Source organism: Phacochoerus africanus, chromosome 5 (assembly GCF_016906955.1).
Source record: "Phacochoerus africanus isolate WHEZ1 chromosome 5, ROS_Pafr_v1, whole genome shotgun sequence".
In the NCBI taxonomy this organism is placed as follows: Eukaryota; Metazoa; Chordata; class Mammalia; order Artiodactyla; family Suidae; genus Phacochoerus; species Phacochoerus africanus.
In genome coordinates this window covers 95690075-95697094 of record NC_062548.1, presented here as the reverse complement: position 1 = coordinate 95697094, position 7020 = coordinate 95690075, and positions in this window count along the sequence as shown.

The window sequence follows — 7020 nt, the reverse complement described above, 5'->3', positions numbered from 1 at the left end:
GGAGTTGCTTTTCATTTTCCAGTGTTCTACTGCCCATTTGACTCCACTCACATGGGACACACCACACACCTAGTGGTGGTTGCTAATCAGTATACCACTGGATGGCTAAGATCCCAGAGATAAAAAATGGATAGTAAAAATCATCTAGACCGATCATTAATTTTACAGCCAGGGAGCCAGGCTGCAGAGATATTCAGGAAAATGTCCGGAGTCATATATCTCGAACTAAGATTTCCCAAATCCCAGAGCTAGGCAGGATGCACTATTTCAAGAAAAACCAGTGTTAAAGTCATTTTCCAGAAGATATAAATAAGGTACAAGATGCAAAGGAAGATCTGATATCAGGTCAACATTAATGTTTAAATGTTAAGAAAGATATAAATATAATGGAAAGAAAATTGGCTGTCCAGTCAAAATATTTGATTCGGTTTCACTCAGCTTTACCACTAAAGGCAAATACATTGGCAAGTCATCTTTCTCATCTTGAAAGCTACAGAATTAGACTAGATGCTTTGGAAGATCTCTTCCAGTTTTCAATAATAAGCAATTCTTGAACTTAATTTCTTTTACTTGCTTTCACTGTGTTTACCTATAATAAAGCACAGTATCCCTCACGGTTTTTTTCTAGATTCTTAAGTGGCTCCTTTTTCTCTTCTTGGTCTCTTATATATTGGGCTTTCTCTAAGTTCAACACATCTAATGATTTATTAATTCCACAGTGAATTGCTAAGATTGGTAATTCTGCCTCAGAAATGCTTCTCAAATATTTTTCTTTTCTCCATCCGCACTTTTACAGCCTTAGTCCAAACACTCAGTATCCTTGGAAGATTTCATATTTTTCCTGATTGTCTGTCTTCAATCCTCTCCTCTTCCAATTTGTTCTCTATGGTTTTCAAAGTCATCATTTAAAAATGTAAACTAATTGGGTGTTCCTACTGTGGCAGAGAGGAAATGAATCCAACTAGTATCCATGAGGATGTGGGTTCAATCCCTGGCCTCACTCAGTGGGTTAAGGATCGGGAGTTGCTGTGGGCAGTGGTGTAGGTCACAGACACAGCTGGGATCCCTTGTTGCTGTGACTGTGGTGTAGGCTGGAAGCTACAGCTCCAATTCGACCCCTGGCATGGGAACTTCCATGTGCTGCGAGTGTGGCCCTAAAAAGCTAAAAAATAAACATAAAAATAAAAAAAAAATGTGAACTGATCATTCCTCATGTGCCCCAAAGCAAAACTCAAATGTATTTCTCCATTGATTTTTATTAACATGAAAATGTCCACTTTTCCAGCTTAATTTTCTACATTTCCTTCATGCTGTATCTCCACCAGTCACACCAAGGGATTTGCCCTTACCTAAACATACTAACCTTTTCCTGCATCCCTACTCATAGGTAAATGACGTTCCGAAGACTATGAACTTCAACCAGGATGGGGTATCTCTCAGTCATTTCACATATTCAAAAGCTTAGCAGAGCACTTTGCACTCAGTAGAAACTCAGCAAATGTTTGTTGAATGAATGAATTAATTCAGTAACTCATTGATGAGAGAAGATACAATAAACATGGAGTGATATCTTGCAAACATTTTTAAAAAGTGTCCCGCACTAAGAATGGGAAATGTAAATTACCTTTTAAAGTGTTTGATATTGTTCTAATGCAACTATAGTATCAAATAGAACTATAAATATAGATATCCAATTCACATATCTATGTATTATCCTGTTCTCAAATAAAGCAGAAAAATGCATAAGCCTCCACAGGAAGACATCAGTACAGTTGTGCTGAATTCTTAGTGCTGGCCCAGCATTTACAGCTCTGTATATTAGTTGCCCTAAATTATAAACCCTACTGTGGCTCTTAATTGTTCAGATACCAAGGGATTCATTTGCTGCTGCTGATTAAAGTATATTAATCCAATGCCAATTTAACACTTCTTATATTTATTCTTCATGTGTTTTATTTCTTAAGGGGGCTTAAATATTTAAAATCTTTAGAAGGCTGTATATTTTTATACAGTTTTCTATGACTTCAAGGTTGTTTATGTTGCATGGATTGTTATCTAACATTCCCAGTTAGCCTCTTACACAATTCAGTGGACATGTGGGCTGCATATTTGAGGTAGCAAATCTTATGCCATCTGCTTTGGGTACCTAGGATATCATTAGTAGTGAGCTATACTTGCAAGATAATTTTGCAAAATGAGAGATTCTCAGGCCATAACTAACACTATATCCCACAAATTTTATGCTTATTCCGAAGCTCTGATCATGTGTTTCAGGACAATCATCTAAGAACCAAAGGTTTCAACTGGGGAATTTTTGCATTTATGTTCTTATCCTCTCATATTTCACAGGTCTATGTATTATTTCTCCAACTAGAGAGTACTATTTGATCTTCTATTTGTTTTTTGTTTTTCACCTCTCCCACTCTGCCAATACCCGCAGAGAGGTCAATACTGAGTTGTAGATTAACCACAGAGTTTTCAAGGTATCCTTATGGACAATGACGTATCTGTTCTGGAAAATGACTCAGGAGATAGACTCATGGCTGACTGAATATTCATGAGAGTTGACTGCTAATGGAGTAATAGGCTATAGAAGACTTCTCAATTTCCACAATTCTCCTGCTGGCTTCTCTCTCCTACCTTCACTATGAAATCCCTGGAGGAAGAACCATATTCCCTTCATTCAGTCATTTATTCATCAAATATGCATGAAGGTGTCCTGTCTGTAGTTACTACACAAAGCTTTGAAAATGGAACATTGGACAAAACAATGATATATCCACTTGTCTCTTTATGATTGTTTATAGCTTTGAAAAATGTTCCTACAACTGACAGGAGGCCTTTCAACAACGAAGAGTAATGAAGGCCCATCTGGCACATTTCCCTTTCTCCTTTCCTTTACACTTTTCCCAAGCTCCACTCACTATTATGGAGAGTAAACGATCCATTTTCTCCCTTAACTAAATTCTAGTCACAAAGACTCAATACACAGTTTGTAAAACTTGTAAACTGAGCAAATAGCAATTATGAAATATTTAATAAGCAACTAGTATATATGGTTTTATTCATTTACCAACCAGTCACTTGTTGAGCAGGTATGATGTGACAGACACTGATCCAGACATGGTTCCACAGTTAGGTAGGAGGAAAACAAGTATAAAGTGAAGTCCTTTCATCATAATCTTTTCAGCCTGGTGAATATGTTTTGCTGCTCCAGTTGATTGAAAGCAAATGGCATTCACTACCACACCCATGACCTCCAAAGAGAACTGGGCCAACTCTCTGGACAACTCTACAGTTTGTCAATTTCAATAGCTTTTGTTTGTTGGGTTTTTTTTTTTTTCATTTTTTTTAAGTTTTGTTGAAGTATATAGTTTATTTCAAATGTGATAATTTCTGCTGTACAACAAAGTGATTCAGTTATGCATATAAACACCTCCATTCTTTTTCAGATTCTTTTCAATAGCCTTTGATTTGAGGATAAGAAAAAGATACACAAAGAGAAAAATTTCTTCATCTCTACTCTCTGGTCTTTGGGCCAAAATGTCAGTAGATTTTTAATGCTGACTCATTTAATGAGTAGAAGCCGAATTACCTGAAATAGAGGGACTGCGTTCAGGTATTCCAGGAGCGTGAAGAATTTTTTCCATCATGAAGAGCTGCCACTCACTCACCTTCTAGGGATGATCGATTCTGTATCTCTGTCATAGGAGGGTCAGGGATGCTGTACTGACCCAGCATGTCCCATTTAGGATATTCCCCATCAGTACAGTGGGCGTGGCCCTGCTTTAGGTTTTTTACATTCCTCACGCTCTGAAGAACAGCAAGAGGAAGATTTTGGGTTTAATAACAAACGTAAAAGCGCAGAAAAAAAAATGTAGTATCCAGGTTCCTCAGCTTCCCTAAAGCAAGACAATATTGCTTTTACAGATTATATAATGCTGCTTTCTTTGTGCCATTCTCCTGCTGAAATAATGACAATGATTCTCTAACATTTATTAGATCATGTTCAAATGTATCCACTTCACATCTGTGACCTTTATATAACCTCAGTCCACTCTGCCCATTCTGATTATCTTTTACTGCACATCCTCTACTTTTGAAGTTATCTTTTTTTTGTTTGTTTTTAAGAATAGTATAGCTAAAATCTGTATTTTTTCCTCTCTCAACTGACTGCAATTTGAATTCCTAGAGCATCCTTCATAAGTTTTACATGTTTGAGTACTAAATTATATACTATCTTCAAACTGTGTAGAGAGAATCCACCAGAGTGATGAGTTGGATTTTTTTTTTTTTACTTTTACCTAAATGATCCAATAGTGTTTTCATACTTTGATACAGTAATCCCACCATGGTGTTTATATAAAGGAAATCAGTAGAAAAAGGTTAATGCACACTCATGCTCATTGTACCTAGGGATGAGTACTGTGGCTAAATTTCCAATATGAGGAGACTGGTCAATTAAATTATTATGTATTAACTCCAAGGAATATTTTTTGACATTACAGTTACAGAGTTTAGCAACATGGAAACTTAAAAAAAATCTAATAATAAATGAAAGAAGCAGAATAGAAAATATGACTACTGTTATTGCAACTATATATCATATGTGTGCACAAAGAGGAGAAAAAGCTTTTCACATGTAAATTCTTTAAGGGCAAGGATTTTTGTCTGTTTTACTTAGTACTGTAGTCCCAACATGTAGAGCCATGTCTGGCATAATGAATGCTTAATAAATATGTGTTGAGTGAATAGTAAGTCTGTGTTATCAGGAGTGGGACATATACTTTGTCTTCTTTTATTATTTCCTTTTCTAGTATAATGATCTTTGTATTTAAAAAAAAAGGAGGAGGTAACATAAGAAAAAATACATTTGTAACTTAACCATATTCTTGATTCTTACATGGACACTTCTAGGATAACCCTAGGTGAAGAAAAGGCAGAAAAATGTTCAATGGCTCATATTATTCTATCTAGTTCTTTCTCACAATAACCCATTGAGGTGAGTGTTGTTATCATCATTTTATATGTGAAGAAACTTTGGCTCAGAAGAGTAACTTGCTTAAGACTACTCATGAGTTTTCTCTCTCAATTACACTACATATAATAGGTGGCAGAACTATTTAAATATATCTTTGAACACAAAGCAAAAATAGATGTAGGTTATATCAAGATCACAGATCATATAAGGGATTAATAAAGTAGGATTTAAAATAGTGGGCAATGTCATTCCGGTTGTGGCTCAGTGGGTTAAGGACTCAGTGTTGTTTCTGTGAGGATGTGGATTCAAACCCTGATTTCGCTTAGTGGGTTAAGGATCCAGCCTTGGTGCAAGTGTAGGTTGCAGATGTGGCTTGACAAGGATCCAGTGTTGCTGTAGCTGTGGAGTAGGCCTCAGCTGCATCTCCAATGAGATGCTGCAGGTGCAGCTATAAAAATGCTGCAGGTGTAGCTGTAAAAAATGTGGTTTTTTTAATTTTTAAAAATTAATATTTTTTTAAAGTGGGCAAGATGCAGAGGTAAGGCTTTGTATAGCACCCACATCACTGACTCTCTTTCTGGCTTTACTGAAATACAATGCAAAAAATTAAAAAAAAAAAAAAAAAAAAAAACTTCATGAAAGCAACACAGTCCCTTGAGCAGTATTTAGATTAATATACCATTCCTTCTCTAATGCTTGAGACTAGGACTACCATAATTGATAGCAAATGCATTGTCAAGGTACTGAATTATATTGTCTCTATTTATGAACCTGCAGTCTTCCATGTATTTGAGTGCTGATGGATTGTACTAAGTGATTGGATTTAAAGTGAGCAGAGAAAGGTAATCAGCATAACAATTTCATGTGATGATGGCCTTTTTATCCTTATATGTGTGGAAGTATATGACAGTAATGGGATCTCTTTATTATTTAGTTCATCTAAGTGTTCTCTTTTAGCTTCAGAGAAAAGAAAGACAAAGGTTTAATCTGTGTAGAAGGTGCTCAGTGGAATGTTTTACCAGCTTGAACTGCAACTATTTCTATATAAGAGCAGTGATTGCTTCTATATGAGTGAGTACCTGCATGTGTTTTTCTGTGCATGTACTTGCACGAGACAAGCAGGAGGACAGGAGCTAGAGGTGGTTGATGTGCAAACTTTTTAAAGTCTTTTATCTATTGCCTAGATTTGCTTGTGTCCAGAGACCAATTTAGAAAGACTGATGGTGGCAACCTTCTCAGGTCAGTTTCTGGAAAGAACTCTAGAGAAGTCCAGATTCTGTTGCAATATTAGAGACTCATGGTGAAAAATATTAGGCACTAATATAGACTTAATATATGTGTTCTTCCAAAATTTATATGTTGAAACTGAATCCCCAGTATAATATTTGGAGATGAGGCCTTTGAGAAGTAATAAGGTCATAAGGATGGACCCCTGATGAAGAAGATTAGTGCCTTTATAAAAGAGACCTCAGAGAGTTTCCTTCCCCTTGGGCCACATGAGCACCCAGCCAGATGGAAGATAGCAGTCTATGAACCTGAAAGCAAGTTCTTAAGAGCAGTGAATAGGCCAGGGCCTTGAACTTGGAATTCCTGGCTCCTAAAACTCTGAGAAATAAATTTCTGTTGTTTAAGCCATTTATTCTATAGTATTTTTGCTATCATAGTCTAAAGGCACTAAATTGTAATGTTCCTGTGTTAGTTCAGGCTGCTATAACAAAATACCCATGGACTGGGTGGCTTATACATAATAGAAATTTATTTCTTACAGTTCTGAAGGCCTAAAGCCCAAGATCAGGGTGCCAGAATGGTTGTATTTTGATAAGAGCCCTCTTCTGGGTCACAGACAGCTGTTTTTTCTTTGCATCCTCACATAGTGGAAAGGGTGAGAAAGTTCTCTGGGGTCACTAATCCCACACATGTGAATTTGGAGGGAGCACAAACATTTAGCCCATAACAGTCCTCACACTTTTCGTTTTTTTGTTTTGTTGTGATCAATAGGCTTTTGAAGGAGTAAAGGAAAGAACATCAAAATAAGTCAA